At 39.7% G+C, this 17,928-nt stretch overlaps 1 non-coding gene across 1 annotated transcript; it reads right to left on the minus strand.

Moving 5' to 3' along the window:
* Positions 1-217: 217 nt before the first annotated feature.
* On the minus strand, positions 218-279 carry LOC123648724. Its single transcript, XR_006738745.1, has one exon. It is a non-coding gene; the product is annotated as a U7 small nuclear RNA (small nuclear RNA).
* Between the last annotated feature and the right edge of the window lie 17,649 nt (positions 280-17,928).

Below are 17,928 nucleotides of genomic sequence, written 5' to 3' on the forward strand. Positions count from 1 at the left end.
ATCCTTATTTATGGAAGGTGATTTTTTCAAATTGTGAAATATTAAATAACAGAAGGAATAATGAAGAATTAGCAAATAATTTTCTATATATTTGTAATACAAAAGTTTTAAATTCATACAATGTCAAATTTTTTTTTTATTTCAGATTATTATGGGGGTACAAAAGTTCAGGTTATATATATTGTCAAATTTTATCTATTTATTCATTTATTTCATGAGGGGTTTTCCGGTAAAACCTGGAAAACCTGTTAGACAAATTCTAAAAGAGCTGTCACACTCAATGTCAAATTTATTAGTGTAGCTTGTGTATTTTTCATGATATTTTTAGAAGCCTTTCTTACTCTAATATGAAATAATTTTTTTCTAAAATTTTTGTGATGTTAATTTTTTAAATGGTCCCTTTTTTTTTTTTTTAGAGACAGAGTCTCCCTCTGTCATCCAGGCTGGAGGGCAGTGATGTGATCATAGCTCACTGTGGCTTTGAACTCCTGGGCTGAAGCGATCCTCCCCCCTCAGTCTCCCAAGGACAGGTGAATGCCACCATGGTTACGTTTTTTTCTCTGAAATGTACTTTGGTAAACGGAGGGAGGTTATGTTTTTCTGTTGCTCAAACAGAAAACTAATTTGTACTAATACCGTTTATTGAATAATTATTTTTTTCATATTGATCTAAAAAGACTTATTTTTCATAAACTGAATTCCCATGTATTCTGGGTCAATTATGTACTCAATTTATTTTTGATGATTCAAATATTTTTTCTACTGCATCAAATTATTTCTAATTATTTTGCTTAAAGGAGGGTGAGTGTATATGTGCTTGTGGGAGGGGACAGGGAAAATGTGAGGATGACTTGGTGGAGTGAATAGAATGTGGTCAAAATTAGACAAAATGCAGACTTTGCAGTTTTAGACTGCTGGGGATTCTCGAGAAAGGTATGTTTGTAAATATTCTTATAAAATCTTACTTCCGGGAAAGACTGTGCTCTAACACAAACTCACAAACACAGAGACACACTCAAAATTTGCTTTTGCTTTAGCAAGACAGAGTAATATACATAGTAGAAACGAAAAGTTGAAGTTATAGCATGTGTTGTGGAATCATTGTGTGTTTGCTTTCCATGAAATCTGCAGGCAGTTTTCTGTAATGTCAAGTTAAGAAATAAAGTTAAGGAGAGTTTCCTGCACACCTCTTGGCAATTAGCAGTGGCACAGAGAGCCAAAAGAAGGTAAGAGAACATGTGGTGTTTGTCTTTCCATTCTTGCGATATTTCACTTAGGAGAATGGTCTCCAGTTCCATCCAGACTGTTGTGAAAGGTATTAATTCATTTTTTATGGCTGAGTAGTACTCCGTGGTGTACATATACCACATTTTATTAATCCACTCATGAGTTGATTGGCCCTTGGGTTGATTCCACATCTTTGCAACACATGTGCTCACTGTTAGATTGGAACTAACTGATGAGCACACATGTGCACAGAGGGAAGTAAAACTCAGTGGAAAGCCACCAGGGGGGAGCAGGGACGAGGGGAGTGGGAAAAACCAACCTAACGGGTACTGTGAACACTATCTGGGTGACACCTATAGCCAGGACTCAGGCATTACAAAAACAATCCACATAACCGAGAACATTTGTACCCCATTAATATTTTGAAATAAAAAAAGAAATACACACACACACACACACACACACACACACACACACACAAAGAAGGCAAGAAAATCCTACTTGCTTCCTCCTGTTGTTCCTGTTGGTGCACAGAGGCTGCATTTCCCAGCATTCCTTGCAACTTGGTCCCACCAGTGGGATGAGGACGGTGGTGATGGCTTCCAGGCCTGGCCATGAGTGCCCTCCCCACTCTTCCTGCACCCTCCTCCCCTTTGGCGTGAACCATAATGGGCTCCTGTTGAAGGTGGTGACATCACTAGAGGGAGGGAGCCCAGGCTGGCGAGTGCATTCCCGAGAGAAGGCTTCCCAAACACCACTGGGCTGTGCACGTGAGAGAGAAATAAACATGTATTGTCTTCATCTCCACCATCTGGAGGAAGTTAGTTTTAGCACCCAGCGCCAATTGCACTGACTTATATAACCCTACAATATCTTTGGAAAAGTCACAATTTAAAAGTACATATTTCAGGGCAGGAGTATAGCCTCCAAATTCATGCATAGGCTATGATATCTAAATGCCACAAACTACCAATAGTCGTATGTCACGGTGTAGGTTACTAGTTTCAGGGGGAAGTCCACGACTGGGGCGGACACCCTGCCAGAGGTGAAGATTTGGACCAGGAATCAAAAAGATAAAGAGTGACTTGGCATCTCTTTAGGTTGGAAACACTAATTATATTATTAACGCAGGGCACATCATGACCTTTCTGTCTCTTTCCTCCTCATCTTCTCTAGGCTGCTGTACAAAAATACTCATTTTCAGGTATGAATATACCTTCCACTCAATTCTGAAGCTTCCTCTGGGCAAGCAGTAAGCATTTCCACCCAGGATTTGAAAATGATTTTAAGTGTGCTTGAAACTGCGTGTGTGTGTGTGTGTGTGTGTGTGTGTGTTTGTGTGTGAGTGCACGCATGTGTGTATGTGAAGGATTTGGGAGTGGTGCTGGAAGGAGGGTATGGATTGCACTTAAAATGATTTGGAGAAGACTCTTTCCGTTCTAAGTAGGGAAGTGAGGTTTTTGTACATAAACAAATGGTGCGTCCTGGGAAGGGAGTGTTTACTGAACATCCTTTCCAAGAACAAGAGATGAAACAGAGGGAGAGAAGACAGATGCAATAGCCTGTTGGCGAAGGAAATTCAAGTCATGAAATCATGGAATTTACCTATATATCTGTGGAACAAAAGGTTAGTAGCAAAAACAAAGTAGTTATTTGGCCACATTCTAGAGATATAAAGAAATTCCATTATCAGCTGTCCAGCAACATAGTAGAAGGAAATTCACGTAACCCTTGACAAGAGGGAAAGTTCCTCTGTACCACAGGACTCTGCAATTCAAAGTAAACATAATAAAGAATTGATCACCTTTTAAAATGGATACCTGCTGTGGTCTGAATGTTGGTGTCCCCCACAAACTCATATGTTGAAAGCTAATCTCCAGGGCCATAGTATTAAGAGGTGGGGCCTTTGGGAGGTAGTTCAGTCATGAGCAGGGCTAGTGCCCTCATAAGACAGGCTTGAGGGAGTTTGTTCACCCCTTCTGCCATGTGAGGACACGTGGAAGACACAGTCTATGGAGAGTGGGCCCTCACCAGACTCCCAGTCTGCTGGTGCCTTGGTCTTGAACCTCTCAGCCTCCAGAACTGTGAGCAGTAAGTTTCTCTTGTCTCAGCTAATACCCTGTCCACTAAGGTGTTTTGTGATAGCAGCCCCAATAGACTAAGACAATACCCAAATACAAAATTCACATTCAAAGTAAATCAGATTAAGATATACCCTGAGGAATAAACCATGTGAATATAAGTATGCAACATCATGATCAATTTCAAAAAAAAAAAGGAATGTGGGAAAATGAATTCTGATTTTAAGTTTCCTCTTAGTTATTGACCAGTTTAGAACATTCTTAACTAAATATCTGCTTTATCAGATTCAAGGAGACATTAGATAATTATTTATTATTGAACTGGTTTTAATTGTCGTCAATAAACATTTTACTTTAATGTAAAATGTAAGGCATGTAAAGTTGAAAGAAAGAGTAACCCAGATCAAACAGAAAAGAATAAATTATTTATTATTTTTTTAAAAGTTGGCAGCCGGCTCTAAAGTTACTTGATCTTCCTCTTCTGTGCTTTCTATTAGAGTCTTTGGGCAGAAGGAGGAAGGAGAATGGCTGGGTTTTGGAGGTCACAGCGATGTTTCTGAAGTTGTACACGCATGCTGCATTCTTCTTACATCCCTTGGTCCACTCTCTTCCAATTTTCAGCCTTGACAATTACCTTCACCATCCTTCAGCAGGGACATGGAAGACCAGATAGGACATGTTCAGTACCCGTTTTCTATTGAGTAAATTCATACCATGAAGTATCACTATCTTTATAAGAAAACTTGGGATATGTACCCTTCATAAAAAGCCTCAGGGCTCAGAATAATACAAATCTCTAATTAAAATATGTTTAACAAGGCGCTGGTGTACATTCCAGCTAGCTGCTCGGGGAGCAGAGAAGCATCTCCCTCATTGTGCATTTAATGAGATTGATTTGTCAGAGGTGGCCATGTTCAGAGAAGGTCAGATTCTTTGGTGTCATTTCGTACCAAGAAAATGAAGCAAACACAGATTTTAATTTGCTGTGTGAAGTTTGTAAATGACACCATGAGAATGTTTTCAGAGAACATTATTTTTAATTCTGTTTTATTATTGTGGTAAACTTCCATTTTCCACAAGAACTAGTCCCAGAAACCGCCTGGAATTGACTCTGGGCGTGGTGTCCCAGGGCAGACACACACCTCGGTGGCAGAAGGAAGTGACCCTCTGCTCGGTTCTCAACCTTCATTCTCCCCTCCTCCAGGATCAACACAACCTCGTGCGACGGTGTGCACAGAGGGCCGAAGACCTCAGGAGGGTCAGCCGGGTGGCAGGGGCAGCGGCACAGTGTCAGACGAAGGCAGCCGAACTGCGAAAGCTCACGCCTCGCTGTCGGGCACGCGTGGAGCATGCTGTGGAAAATCCCCTGAAGTGGCTGTTGGGGCACTCTGCAGAGGACCATTCTCAGCAGTCAGCTCACTGGGCTCTCGGGCTATCATCATTAGTCATTAAAAATAACCATGACCGGCACCCTCAGGAGAAAATAATAGGTAAGGAGGGACAAAGGCTCTTCTTGCATAGTCAGAGGGTAAAGGCTTTAACTTAGGAAAGAAAATTTAGAGATACAAAGTGAGTAATTTCTTCTCCCAATGAATCAGTGTTAGAGAAAAATGTTCCAATATTTTGAGACCTAAAAAAGAGCAGAAGTCCTCACCTATATGCAGGAAGCAAATGCAGAAAAAGACCGTCCCCTTCCAGGCCTTCGGGTGTTTCCAGCTGTGCAGCCCACACCGGCTCACACGGGGTGAAAGGCAGGAAAGAAACCACATGGTGCTTGCCCAGAGCCACCCTCGGGTTACACTTGATCAGCAAAGCAGCCACGATCACATAGTAGAGGGGGAAACTGAGGGCAACAGGTGAATTTCTCCAGGACCTCACAGGGGATCAAAGGCAGATCCAGGACTTGCTATGAGACCTCCAGAACGCTGAGTGTACCAGGGCTCGTCCACATTAGTGGGATAAGAAACTGGAGCTCAGTGAATTTGTCCCCTGTCCTGCATTTTATTTCTCTGTGAGCCACTCCATTCAGTTACTGGTCCTGTCCATCCAGCATCCCTCACATTATGCTCTCGCTCTCCTTTCCCTGTCCCCGGGTTCTCCACCCCATGCACTGTTCCCTCTTCCTCTTCAATTTGCAGCCTCTTTCTTACTACTGCTTATTTTCTTTAAATATTTAAGTATATTTAAGGTCTAAATACCATTCAAGAATCCTTCCCCGTGCCAGAGCCTTCTCCTGGGGATAGCCCGGCCTCAGGCCTCCAGTCAAGCTTTCAAGATGGGCAGTCGACGCTCAGCATCTGTGCTTTGCTCATGCTGTCGCTCTCCGCTGCTCCTTCCTGGTTTTGCCTCATCACTTTTTTGACGTTGCACTCTTCAATGTCCCCATTGCCTGCTTGCACCTAAATCCCACGCCTCTATGGAGCCCCTATCTTTCTGGGTCTCTCAGTGGGGTCAGGCGTGCATAGCCAGTCTTTTCTCGAAACCCCTCGCCTGACTTTCAGGTTATCATTACTGGTTTTCCTCCTACCTCTTGGGTGTGTCTACTTCACTCTGCTTGCTCTAAAGGCATTTTCTCTTGTCAATCTGGAGCGTTTCTGTTGTTTCAATTGCCACTGGTTGCTTTGTATCTGACAAATATGTATCTTTATTGCGATCTCTCTCCTCAACTCCTGAGCTGATATTCAGTCTTTTATTGTTTATTTCTACTTGGTTGTCTCGGTGACCTTTCATTGTCAACCCACCTAGCATCAAAGTCACCATCTTTCTTATCATGCTAACCCCAGAAAAAACTGTTTCTCTTCTGATGTTCCTTGAGTGACCAAAGCAAAAAGCTGGGCTTTCTCCTTGATTTCTTTTATATCCTGCAAGCAATACCCAGATCCCGTTGGATCTAGCTCCTGCGTATGTCCACTGTCATGACATACATCACTTCGTATTTAATTTCCTGTTCGGTTGTCTTAATTTCACTGTTGACTGTGAATAAGTTCCATCTTGACCATTTCTGGTTCCTCATTGTCTACCTCAGTGCCTGCTATGCAGTGAGCACTCAGGAAATCTTTTTTTAAAGATTAGTTAATACTCCTATGCTGCATTTATAAACCCTCATATCACCTATCTCTGAAGAAAATCAGCAAATAAAAGTAAAGACAGTAGAATCTCCAAGGGCATGGCCAGATATGAAATTACCTGTCAATATATATCCCAGGAAGACTGTTTAGTTTTCCTTTTCTTGCTGAGTTATGAATTAGGCTTTGTTGCAAATAGGTTACTCATTAAAGGTGTTGCTTACTTTATTGAATCTTTCCTCTTGGCAGATGCTGAGCTGAGCTAACAGGCTCCCTGGGGAAAAACAGATGGGGCTCACCTGAATATTCCCTGTTTGTGGTCGAATGATTAATTAGAGCAGTTGTTCTTGGTACTTTTATGGGGTTGTAGTCAATATCCCATTTGATGTAGTTATCTTTTCATCAGTGTCATTGTGATAGTAGATACATGATTTCTACCTGTCTTGTGGCAGGCTATTCTTGAGTTGCCTCAAGAAACATCTAGTAAATGGAAAAGCACCATGCTAGGCACTTTGGGGGATGGGGAGAGGAAGATGTAAAGTGGTGGGAATAGTATTGGAACTCAAGGAGCTCACAGCCTTATGGGGAAGTGGGGACATGCAGACGTTATTATACAATATATGGCACCTCATGAAATATTCACACTGTGTTTTTGCATTAGAGGCAAGGGAAATTACACATGATGACAGATTTCACTTACACATAGCAAGTAAAACATTTTATGGTTCTTGAAGTGGGGCTGGGTTTCCACGGACACCCACAACAGGGGAGAGTGGTCAGCACAGTGGGTCCCAGGCCTGTCTCTTCCAGACATGTGATTTTGGGCAGGCACTTTAGCATCCCTGACCCCTCACTGAAATGCCTCTATTGGAATTATAGAGAACTTTGAAATTTATTTTGGAAACTAAAATGAGCCATGCATGTAGTTATACCAGTGCCTATTTAATGAGTCTAAGTTTCTAATACTGCTTGTACATATTTGTGTGTACATGTGTGTATGTAATAGTAATTTTGAAGGTAAATTCCATCTGACCAGGATGGTTTGGGGCAAGCAGTTGGCTACAAATGCAAGAAGTGCCCAATGTATCTGTCACCAAAGTGCGGAAGGGATGCTCTCTATGCCAAAAGTCCTGGCATAGAATGTTGTCCCCTGAGGCTAGTAACCTTTGTTATATGCCTACTTGCAATGACTCATAGATTACTGTCCCTGAAGGGGAGGCAAAATATACCCCAATTCTTATTTGCATGGGGAAAGTGTAGTGGACGGAATGTAGTCTTCATAGAAGACTCAAGAACAAGGATCTTGAGCACTTCAGATATTCTAGCTCCCCATTTTTTTTTGTTTTAGATATAAAGCCAGTAAAGTAGCTGCTAACAGCTCATGACAGTCCAACATGATTTATGACTGAGAAGGTGGACTTCAGATTCCAGGCACTGTTATAGGTGCTGAAATGTGGGAGGGGAATGCACAGACCCAATGGAGCTTTGACTCTAGGACTAAAAGAGAAACAATCTGCAATTATGACTGTAGAATTAAAATACATGTATAAGATATTAACATTTTGTGGTTAAAGATCAGAAGAAAGTAGCCAAGGAGAGACTATAGCTAGCGATAGTTGGCTGAGGGCTACAAGGATAGAGCAGACAGGGAAAGCTTTGCAGAAGTGAGATTAAAGGCAAGGCCCCCAGGAGAAGATGGGAGGAGTGTGGAGAAAATATCCCAAGCAGAGGGTACAGTGTGTGCAAAATTTCTGAGACAGGAAAGGGCTGGGCTTCTTTGAATAAAAGAAAGTAGGCAGGGGGACATCCAAAGCAAAGAAGGCAAAAGAGAAGGCTGGAGGGGCTGGCAGAGTAGCAAGGAATTGGTTCTTGGATTTTTTTTTCACATACCCCTATGGATGACTTTGGAAATGTTATTAGTTACACAAATTTTTGTCATTATCTTTACATATTTGAAGATGACTTTCTAAATCAACTTTGCTAAAACACTGAAAAAGCCATGGGGTCGGGGAAACCTTGGTTACTTTTTCTAGTTAAAGTTTATCCATAATTAGACCATAACAAGATTTCACTTTTACCTATTTTGCAGAACTGCTACATCTATTTTCTCTCTTCTTTGAAAATTAAGAATTATTGGCTTGAAGCAAGTGGCAAGGGATCATTAATGCCTCCCTACACAGTGTTATGAGTTTGAGAGGTGTGAGGAGAATAATCCAATTCCTTTTAACTGAGAAGAAGGAAAAATATAAAGTGCAGTTCAATATTATTTTTCACTAGGAGAAGAAAGAGGGCTTGAAAGGTGAACTGTGGTCTGAAAACCAGATCACACAGGTGAGGAGAGGATGAACCCAGGGATCATGCATGGTTGGACTTGACCTCCAAGGACATGGGAGACAAACCTCAGCAGTAAAGTCACGAAAGTTTAGGTAACTTTTGGAATATAGACAAGACCAGAAAAAAAAATACCTCTTAATATAACATTCATAAATTTAAGAACTTTAGGTATACATTGGATATTTTATAATCAAAATATTTAGTTTGATTGACAATTTTGCATTTTAGAGAAGGTTATGCTTCTTGTAAACAAACAGTTTTTATTCAGAACCATGGACAGAGAAACAGGGACTTGTAAGTTTATTACCTATTTGTGGTAAGGGCACTTAGCATAAGATCTACCATCTTAGCAAATTTTAAGTGTACAATACAGTATTGTTAACTAGAGTACAATATTGCACAGCAGATCTCTAGAATTCATTCATCTTGCATAAATGAAACTTTATACCCCTTGAATAGCAACTCTCCATTTCCTCCAGCCCCAGCCACTGGCAATGACCATTCCATGAGTTTGACTATGCTAGATATCTCAGATAAGTGGAATACTGCAGTATTTGCCATTCTGTGACTAGCTCACTTCACTTAGCATAAAGTGCTCCAGGTTCATCCATATTGTTGGGTATGGCAGCATTTCCTTCTTTTTAAAGGCTAAGTCATGTTTCATTGTACATATAGAGCATATTTTTTTTTGTTCATTCATTCATCAATAGACATTTAAGTTGTTTCCATATCTTGGCTATTGTGACTAATGCTGCCATGAATAGGGGAGTGCAGCTATCTCTTTGATATCCTTATTTCAATTCTTTGGGATATATGAGCGTAAGTGGGATTGCTGGATCATATGATAATTGTATTTTGGAGGAGAAAGGAACTTTCCATACCACTTTCCATAGTAGCTGTATCATTTTACATTCCTACCTACAGTGTTCAAGAGTTCCAATTTCCCCATATTTCACCAGTACTTGTTATCTTTTATTTATTTACATTTGGGAAATAGCTATCTAACAAATGTGAGGTGATATCTGATTGTGGTTTTGATTTGCATTTCCCGTATGATTAGAGATGCTGAGCATCTTTTCACATATTAGTTTGGCCATTTGTATACTATGTCTTCTTTGGATAAATGTCTATTCGATCCTTTGCCCATTTTAATAGTGTTATTTGTTTTATTCTATTGAGCTATAGGAGTTTCTTACCTATTTTGGATATTAATCCCTTGTCAGATATATGGTTTGGAAATATTTTCTCCCACTCTGAAGTTTGTTTTTCACTATGTTGGTTATTTTCTTTGTTGTACAGAGACTTCTTAGTTTGATGTGATCCCACTTGTCTAATTTGTAAGCTTTGTTGCTTGTGCTTTTGCTGTCATATCTAAGGAATTGTTGCCAAGATCAATGTCATGAAGCTTTTACCTTATGTTTTCTTCTAGAAGTTGTGAAGTTTTAGGTCTTATGTTTAAATAAATTTTTAATTTATTTTACATTGATTTTTGTGTATGGTGTAAGATGAAGGTCCAATTTGCATGCTATATCCAGTTTCTCAACATCATTTGTTGAAGAGGCTGTCCTTTCTCCATTGTGTATTCTTGACACCCTTGTCAAAGATCAGTTAACTGTATATGCATGGGGCTTTTCTGGGCTCTCTATTCTATTACATTAGTCTATATATCTGTTTTTAATTAAGAACTTTTAATATTAATAAGCACAATTGTGATTCTGTGTGTGTATTTCAAAATGGAAGAGTAATATAAAGTAATATAAAAGTATATATAAAAATATAAAAGTATATAAAAAATATAAAAGTAATATATATCAATTTCAAAAATGTTGTAAAGAACAAAATTAAAATTACCAATAACTACAACCTGGATTGAACCAATGATGTCTGTCTCTGCTAAGAGGTGCCTACTGTGAAGTGTCGAAGTGTCGGGAACTGCAAATAACACCTTATACTGTCTCATTCTATCACCCAACAACCATGGGAAGAAATTATTATCCCCACCTTGTGGATGGAAAAATGAGGTTCATGGATTTTATTGTCCTATATTAATGTTAGAATGTTAGAATAAAAGTTGCTTTGATCAGTATTTATCTTTTCACTTCCCATTTTCATAGTTATGTATGCCTTTTTCATTTAAAAAATGACAATTTCCACCAGAGGAAAAAAACCAATTTTTTTCATTGTTATGGAAAAATGGGGAAGATGTAATAATTCATGAATATAATTGCATATTTAAATTTTTAATAGGTCAAAGATTTGAAGACTTTAGCTTGCAAAATTGTCCCATCAAGTGCTAATTATATCTTAAAGTTGCACAGTGAAGAATCCATTATATTTCTTCACTCTTCTCTCATTGTTTTTGTTATTATTAGCATTATTACTGTTAATGTTCTCACTGTGCATAATATCCTTTTTGACAGCATGATTAGAGAGCATAATTATGGTTTGGGTATGATATACACTCAACATGACTTATGTTAAAACAATTATAAATGTAAATGTAACAACTTTCTAATAAGAAACATTAGGTTGCCAGAAGCAAATGGACTCAAATACCCGCTTGATATCTCCACAGAGAATTTTCCTTTAATGACTTTCTATATTCTCATGGATTTGAGTAACCAGCTTTTCACCATGGAGTGAAATTGAAGAATATGTGCCATTATATATTTAGTGTGTATGAACAGTGAAATTTAGGCTTTGAGAACGGCTCAATGAACACATTTGTATCAAGCGTTATGTGGTAAAAAACCCTGGGAGGGAAAGGAGTCAATTCTTAGGAAATGAATGTTTTTAACGCTGTTTGGTGCATCTAAGATATTAATATCTTTGCAATTTGGGGGAATTTCCAAATATAATGATCTCTTTACTGCCTATGATTTAACTATTGATTAACAATAGAATGATATGGGAACTGGCCCAGCCATCATGTAAAATGAAGTCTTGCAAAACACAAAAGATGTTTTTGAAAAAGGAGAAAAGAGCAGTTTGCTGTTATTTAAAATGTCAGCTGGCATATGTGCACCTCTCAAAAAAGAAGACATACTGTACTTGATTATTTATAGATTTGAATTGTCCTTTCTTGGAAACATATCTTTGGAAGAAGGAGCTGTACAGGAGCATTTATTTATTTTTTAATTTTTCTGATTTCATGAAGAAACAAATGGAACTATTAATAAAAATCACCAAGACTCTTCTTTCTGGTTCAGTGATCGTTTTCTTTGCTGATGAAGACGATGTTATCTACAGGTTTATAATTCAGTCATTCAATATAGTTCTGCTATTTTAAGAAGCCTGCTTTAATATCTGATACTCTTTTAACTAAGAGGAGAATTTCTAAATATTGTTTACTAACAATCCAAGACAGTCAAACGGTTAAAAAGATTTCATATTTTTTAAATAAGTAAGCCTATTTAACTTCTCTTTTTTCTTAATTATCTAATTTTACATGTTCTTAGTTTTTTTTTTTATTACTGAATTAGTTTTTACAATGACTGTTGGTAAATTTTACATAGTTCCAGGAAAAGGAATACTAGTTCTTTCACAAAAGATACATACTCTTAATTATGGACAACTTTCTGTGGTGGAGAAATGCATTTTCTACTTTGTAAATTGATTCTGGACTCTTCTCCTATAACTAAAAGGCAGACACTCCAAAACGTGCAAATGAACTGTACTCCAAGAGTTCAGATGCGTGTTTCTCTTGTGTCATGATTTAGCTGCACAAAAACTATTTGCTAGATACAGTTTTGTCAGGAATCTCTACAGCCGCTGGGCAAAGTGGGGTACCTGAGGAGGGGTCAGCGAGGCGGGCAGAGTGGAGTGGGTGGTAGTAACAGTTCCCCACCGGTTCCATGGATGTCCTCCTTCCTCGTCAGCACCACCAAACTGCTTGGATCAGCACTGTGCCCACTCCAGTGAGATACTCGCTTCTCAAGTCTCTTTGATACCAAGGAGAGACCACAGGCCCCACGTCTTGCCCATGAGATATAAGAGAGAAGCAGAAAGGGGGCTTCTGAGAAGGAGATGGCTGGGGCTGTCCCTTCCTCCATGGTTCTGGCAACTTGTGAGTGAAGCTAGTGCAGTATTTCCTGCCATGTGGGTGTTCCTAACACGAGTGAGCTCCTAAACTAACACTAGCAGGTAACTATGTCCAGATCCTTCGTCAGAGGAGAAAAGTATTCCCTAACACATTTAAGCCATTGTCATTCCAGCATTTTGTTTCCTGAGGCTCACGGCATTCCTATCTGACACCAGCCCAACACTGGGGGTATTTTTCTCCCCCCTTTTCTCCATGGACTTCCTTTCTTCTTCCTCTTCTCCTCGACAAGCTGTGTGTGTGTTTGTGCACATGTGTGTGTTCACATGCATGCCTGTGCCTCAGGTTAAGTTGAAGACATGGGGAAAAGCGGCAGTAGAATGATGGCAGGTATTTTGCTCATGCATGCCCTTTCCTCTTGCCTTAAACAGCACTTTTCTTATTTTTGCTGGAAGGGAGAATAAAAGGGATAGGACCGTGTTTGGAACCGGGAGGGTCTGTTGTGGTTAAGGGAGTAAAGTGGGGAAAAGGAAAACCCTGTATCCTCAGGGTGGGGCTAGGGGTTGAGTGCACCTGCCGTCTAGAGCTACAAAACAGAAACTTCATATTGAACCCAAATAGCCCAGTGGGTTGCCTAATATAAAAGTCTGTAATCTTGAGATACTATTTTTACAAGGAAATCTAGAGGTGTGAGTATTAGAAGAAAGGAGCCAGGCTGTTTGCTGTTCAGCACTGGGTAGAGTTGCATCTCCTCTCCCAGGTTGGAAAAGTTGCACTTGGGGGCAATTGAAATTCAGGAGACCCCAGCATGGTCCTAGCAGGGCCTAAGAGAACATCCCGTGCAGTGAGCTGCCAGCCATCTGGCTGCACTGTCCCCACGGACTGAGGCCACTGGCAGGTTTCCATGGTGACATGGCCAGACAGCTAACACCTCCCTGAGGTCAGGCATTTGAACCACTGGGAGGATTAGTTTTCTAGTCTTCATATGCTGGGCCTTCATACAATTTAGGAGCAATAAGAAAAACTCCTTTGAGCGGGGGGAAGACATTAGGAATCACATCCGTCCCCACCTACCTCTTTAAGGACACAATTGAAAAAATAGTTATTGAATACTTCTCCTTGGAGAGAGAAAGGCAACGGACAAAAATGTTTTCTTGAATTGGACTTGAACATTTTATGGCTGAGCAAGTCCTGATTTGCCCCTAGACACCTTCCTCTGCCTTTCTCCAAGAGCTTCTTAATGAAAAGTAGGAATGTGTATAAACAGTTACCTTAAAACACTGCAGGTAAGAAACCCTGTTTATATTTCATTTTCCCAATGTATGATACTTGAGATAAGGAACCTCTACTCTGCCAGCTCTGTTTTAAATATGAGCCAGCAAACAAACCGTGTTTAAGTGGAAAAGGGCCAACGTGGAGAGTTGAAAACTTTCCCCTGAGAAATAGAGGCTGTGACCCAACTGTGAAGAACTACATTTTAGAATTTTTAAAAATATCCTTCTGAGTCTTATTTAAAAATTTACACGATGTCCTACTTGAAATCCAGGGATACTACAGCAAGTTAATTGTTGACATAGTATGGATGTTTGTCCCCTCAAACCTCATGTTGAAATTTGGTCCTTAGTGTTGGTGGTGGGGCCTGGCGGGAGGTGTCTGTGACTTGCAGGCAGATCCCTCCCAAATGGTTTGGTGCCCTTCCCCAGATACCGAGTTCTGTTCCACTAGCTCATGTGAGAGCCAGGTGTTTAGAAGAGCCTGGCGCCCCTCCTTCCTCTCTTGCTCCTTCTCTCTCCGTGTGACACACCTGCTCCCCCTCACCTTCCATTTATTGAATAGGGATTCTTCTCCCCAATGTATATTTTTGTCTTCCTTGGAAAAGATTAGATGAAAATATGAGGATGGCTTTATATCTGGTTCTCAGTCCTGTTCCAAGGTCTATATCTTTGTTTTTGTGCCAGTACTATGCTGTTGTGGTTACTATAGCCTTGTAGTACAGCTTGAATTCTAGTAGGTTGATGCCTCTCAGTTTGTTCTTTTTGCTTAGGGTTGCTTTGGCTATACGGGGTCTTCCTTGGTTCCATATTAAGCAGACAATTATTTTTTCTAGATCTGTGAAAAATGATGTTGGTACTTTGATAGGGATTACATCGAGTAGTTCTGCAATGCACTCCATTTTTCAGATGAGGGAACTGAGGCATGGAGAGTTTCTATAACCTTCTTGAGATCACACAACCAGCAAAGCGTGGTGGCTGAGATATGTCTAGAGCAGCCAGCCTCTGCAGTCTAGTAGCTAATTCAGTGTCGTCCTATAATACTTTATGTAATAAATGTGAATATTCTATATATGTACTGTCTAGTATGGTAGCCAAGAGCAACATGTGGCTATTGAGCATTTGAAATGTCACTAGCACACCTACATATAGTAATAACGTTCATCGGATGTCAGGCAGGTGGGAGGGGGAGGAGGGGATGGGTATATTCACACCTGATGGGTGAGGTGCCCACCGTCTGGGGGATGGACACCCTTGAAGCTCTGACTCGGGTGGAACAAAGGCAATATATGTAACCTAAACATTTGTACCCCCATAATATGCTGAAATAAAAAAATTAAAAAAACCGTAAATAGTAGATTTTAGAAAAAAAAAATATAAAAGACAAACAAAAATGTATTAGTAAAAATAAAAGGAGTTATTCTGTAAAATTTGGATTCAGTCAAAAGGCTGCACTTAAGGACCTAGGAGGCCACATATGTCCCTAAGGCTGCAGGTTCCCCACCCCTGGCAGCTACCATATTAGCACAGATCTAGCCCCTATATTCTACCTGCTCTCCACTAGGAATAAAAATATTCAAGAATTTCAAAATAAAATCAAGATACATCAAATTAAAAAATAAAAACATCAATATTTTGAGGACACTTTAATTGATTTCACCATTTGTATTTGTGCTTTATGAAATACAACTCAGGCATTTAAAAAACATTTTTTTAAATCTTTGTTCAATAAAAGAACTTAAATCCTTGCATTTTTCACTAAAAAATGAAATCCAAAAGCAATGACATAATATACACTAATTATTTCATTACATGAAGAAAGAGTTGGAGTCAAGTACAACGTAGGCAGAGTAAAAGGCGAGTGTCAGACCAGGAGACCGTGTTTACGATGTGTTTAAGACAGAATTAGCCTGAGCTCCAGGAAGAGCCAACGAGGAGGAAGAGACAAAGACTTAACAACAGAAAAACAGACAAAGGCCATAAAAAAAAAAAACTACAAAGATGACAGACAAATGGCAAATCAACATATCATTAGATGTGTAATCAACATATCATGAGATGTCCAATTTTACTAATAATATGAAAACAAGCATTTGTAAGCAGACGTTTAGGGCAGTAGGAAGTCCTGAGTTTGGACATCAGGAAGAATTGCCCCGTGGTGAAGGCCGTGACAGCCACACGACTGGCCACCTCAGGGCACGTGGTGGGGTTTGCTTCTCCCCCGTTCTCTTAGAAATTAGACAGCTTGGCCTTGGAACTGTGTCCTTGGAGCAGTTGCGAGTGCAGTCCCAGGAACCAGGCAGGTGAGAGCTTGAGTTTCCACTCAGCTACTTACCGGCTTTTGACGTGGGGCAGTCATTTCAAACTGAGGCTTAGCCTCAGTTTCCCCAATCTTGCAATAATTTTTGGAATAATGATGCCCCAGCTCAAAAGGCAACACTTGCCACATTATGTGTCTTTTCAACACGGGCCATCATTGCAACAGTCTATATAAATGAACTTATCATCTATTCTTGTCAGTAGCTATGATTTTTTTAATTAAAATTTGTTTTTGAAGAATTTGAAAAGGGTGTAAATTCAGTTCTCCAGACTTACATAGAAATGGAAATGTTGCAAATGGCGTTTAGAATACATTTGTTCATTTAACAAGTGCTGTTGCCTGCTGGAGGCACTGGACTGAGCACCAGGGGAAATTACGGTGGACTCTGGGCTGAATCTGGCTGGAGCTGGATGGGGACTCAGCGTGGGCATGCAACACGAGGCACGTCACTGCAAGTGCCAGTCAGGAGAAGTTCAAGATCTGTCCTTCTCCTGACCTGACACCTGAAGATTCCTGTTTTCCAAACCACAGAAATAAACAGGAGCAGACAATCTTACTGTTTATGCTACTACCCTATCTTATGATTCAAGTGATTTTTTTGTGTGTTACAATAAAATACAAACTAAATTTCCAATGTATTTTTATAGAAAATTTCAAGGTAAAATTAACTACATTTAGACTGAAAGGATTTACCTTTTTATTTTTAATAAAGGACTAGGTTTATAGAGTTGAAAAAATTCAGGTTTTTTTTTTATTCTTCATCAAGATGCAATTATTTTCCTCACAGATGGAAGACAACTATAAATTTACAGAATGTGTGGGCTTACTGAGTCTAAAAAAGTTGGGTCATTATTTATATCTTACTGTAAGAAAGACCTTGTCTGGGGAAGAGAAAAACAGCCTTAGGCTGTCAAACTTGGTTGATATAATTATTTTATAAAAAAAGACCGAGGTTTTCTTCTAGCTAAAACATAAATATGAATTTATTATTCCACACTTTTAGTATTGTGGAGTCCCTGAACATTGTTTATGGTGTATGGAAAAATTAGGCATTTAGTTATCTTCTTGTCACCGAGCATGCAGGCACGTGTCACTTCTCTGGAGTCGAGGTCTAGGAATGAAGGCAATAAACAGCACAACCAAACTCGGTCTCGTCACACTTTTTCGAAGACAAATCCCCTTGGTCTTGGATGTGAAAGTGATCTGAGCCCTACACCTGTAGTCCCAGCTACCTTATTCAATAAATGGTGCTGGGAAAATTGGACGGCCACATGCAGAAGACTGAAACAGGATCTGCACCTTTCACCTCTCACAAAAATCAACTCACGGTGGATAACAGACTTAAACCTAAGGCATGAAACTATAAGAATTCTGGAAGAAAATGTTGGAAAAACTCTTACAGACATTGGCCTAGGCAAAGAATTTATGAAGAAGATCTTGACTTACAAATATACAAATATTATATAACAATATGATTCTCAGGCACCAGACACAACCCTTATGAAAACCACACTAGTTTGTAGCTCTTGGACCATGAAATAAACATAGAAGAAGACAATGGAACTCTCAGTACAACTAGGAAACACACTTT

The sequence above is a fragment of the Lemur catta genome, chromosome 12, assembly GCF_020740605.2.
Source record: "Lemur catta isolate mLemCat1 chromosome 12, mLemCat1.pri, whole genome shotgun sequence".
Lineage (NCBI taxonomy): Eukaryota > Metazoa > Chordata > Mammalia > Primates > Lemuridae > Lemur > Lemur catta.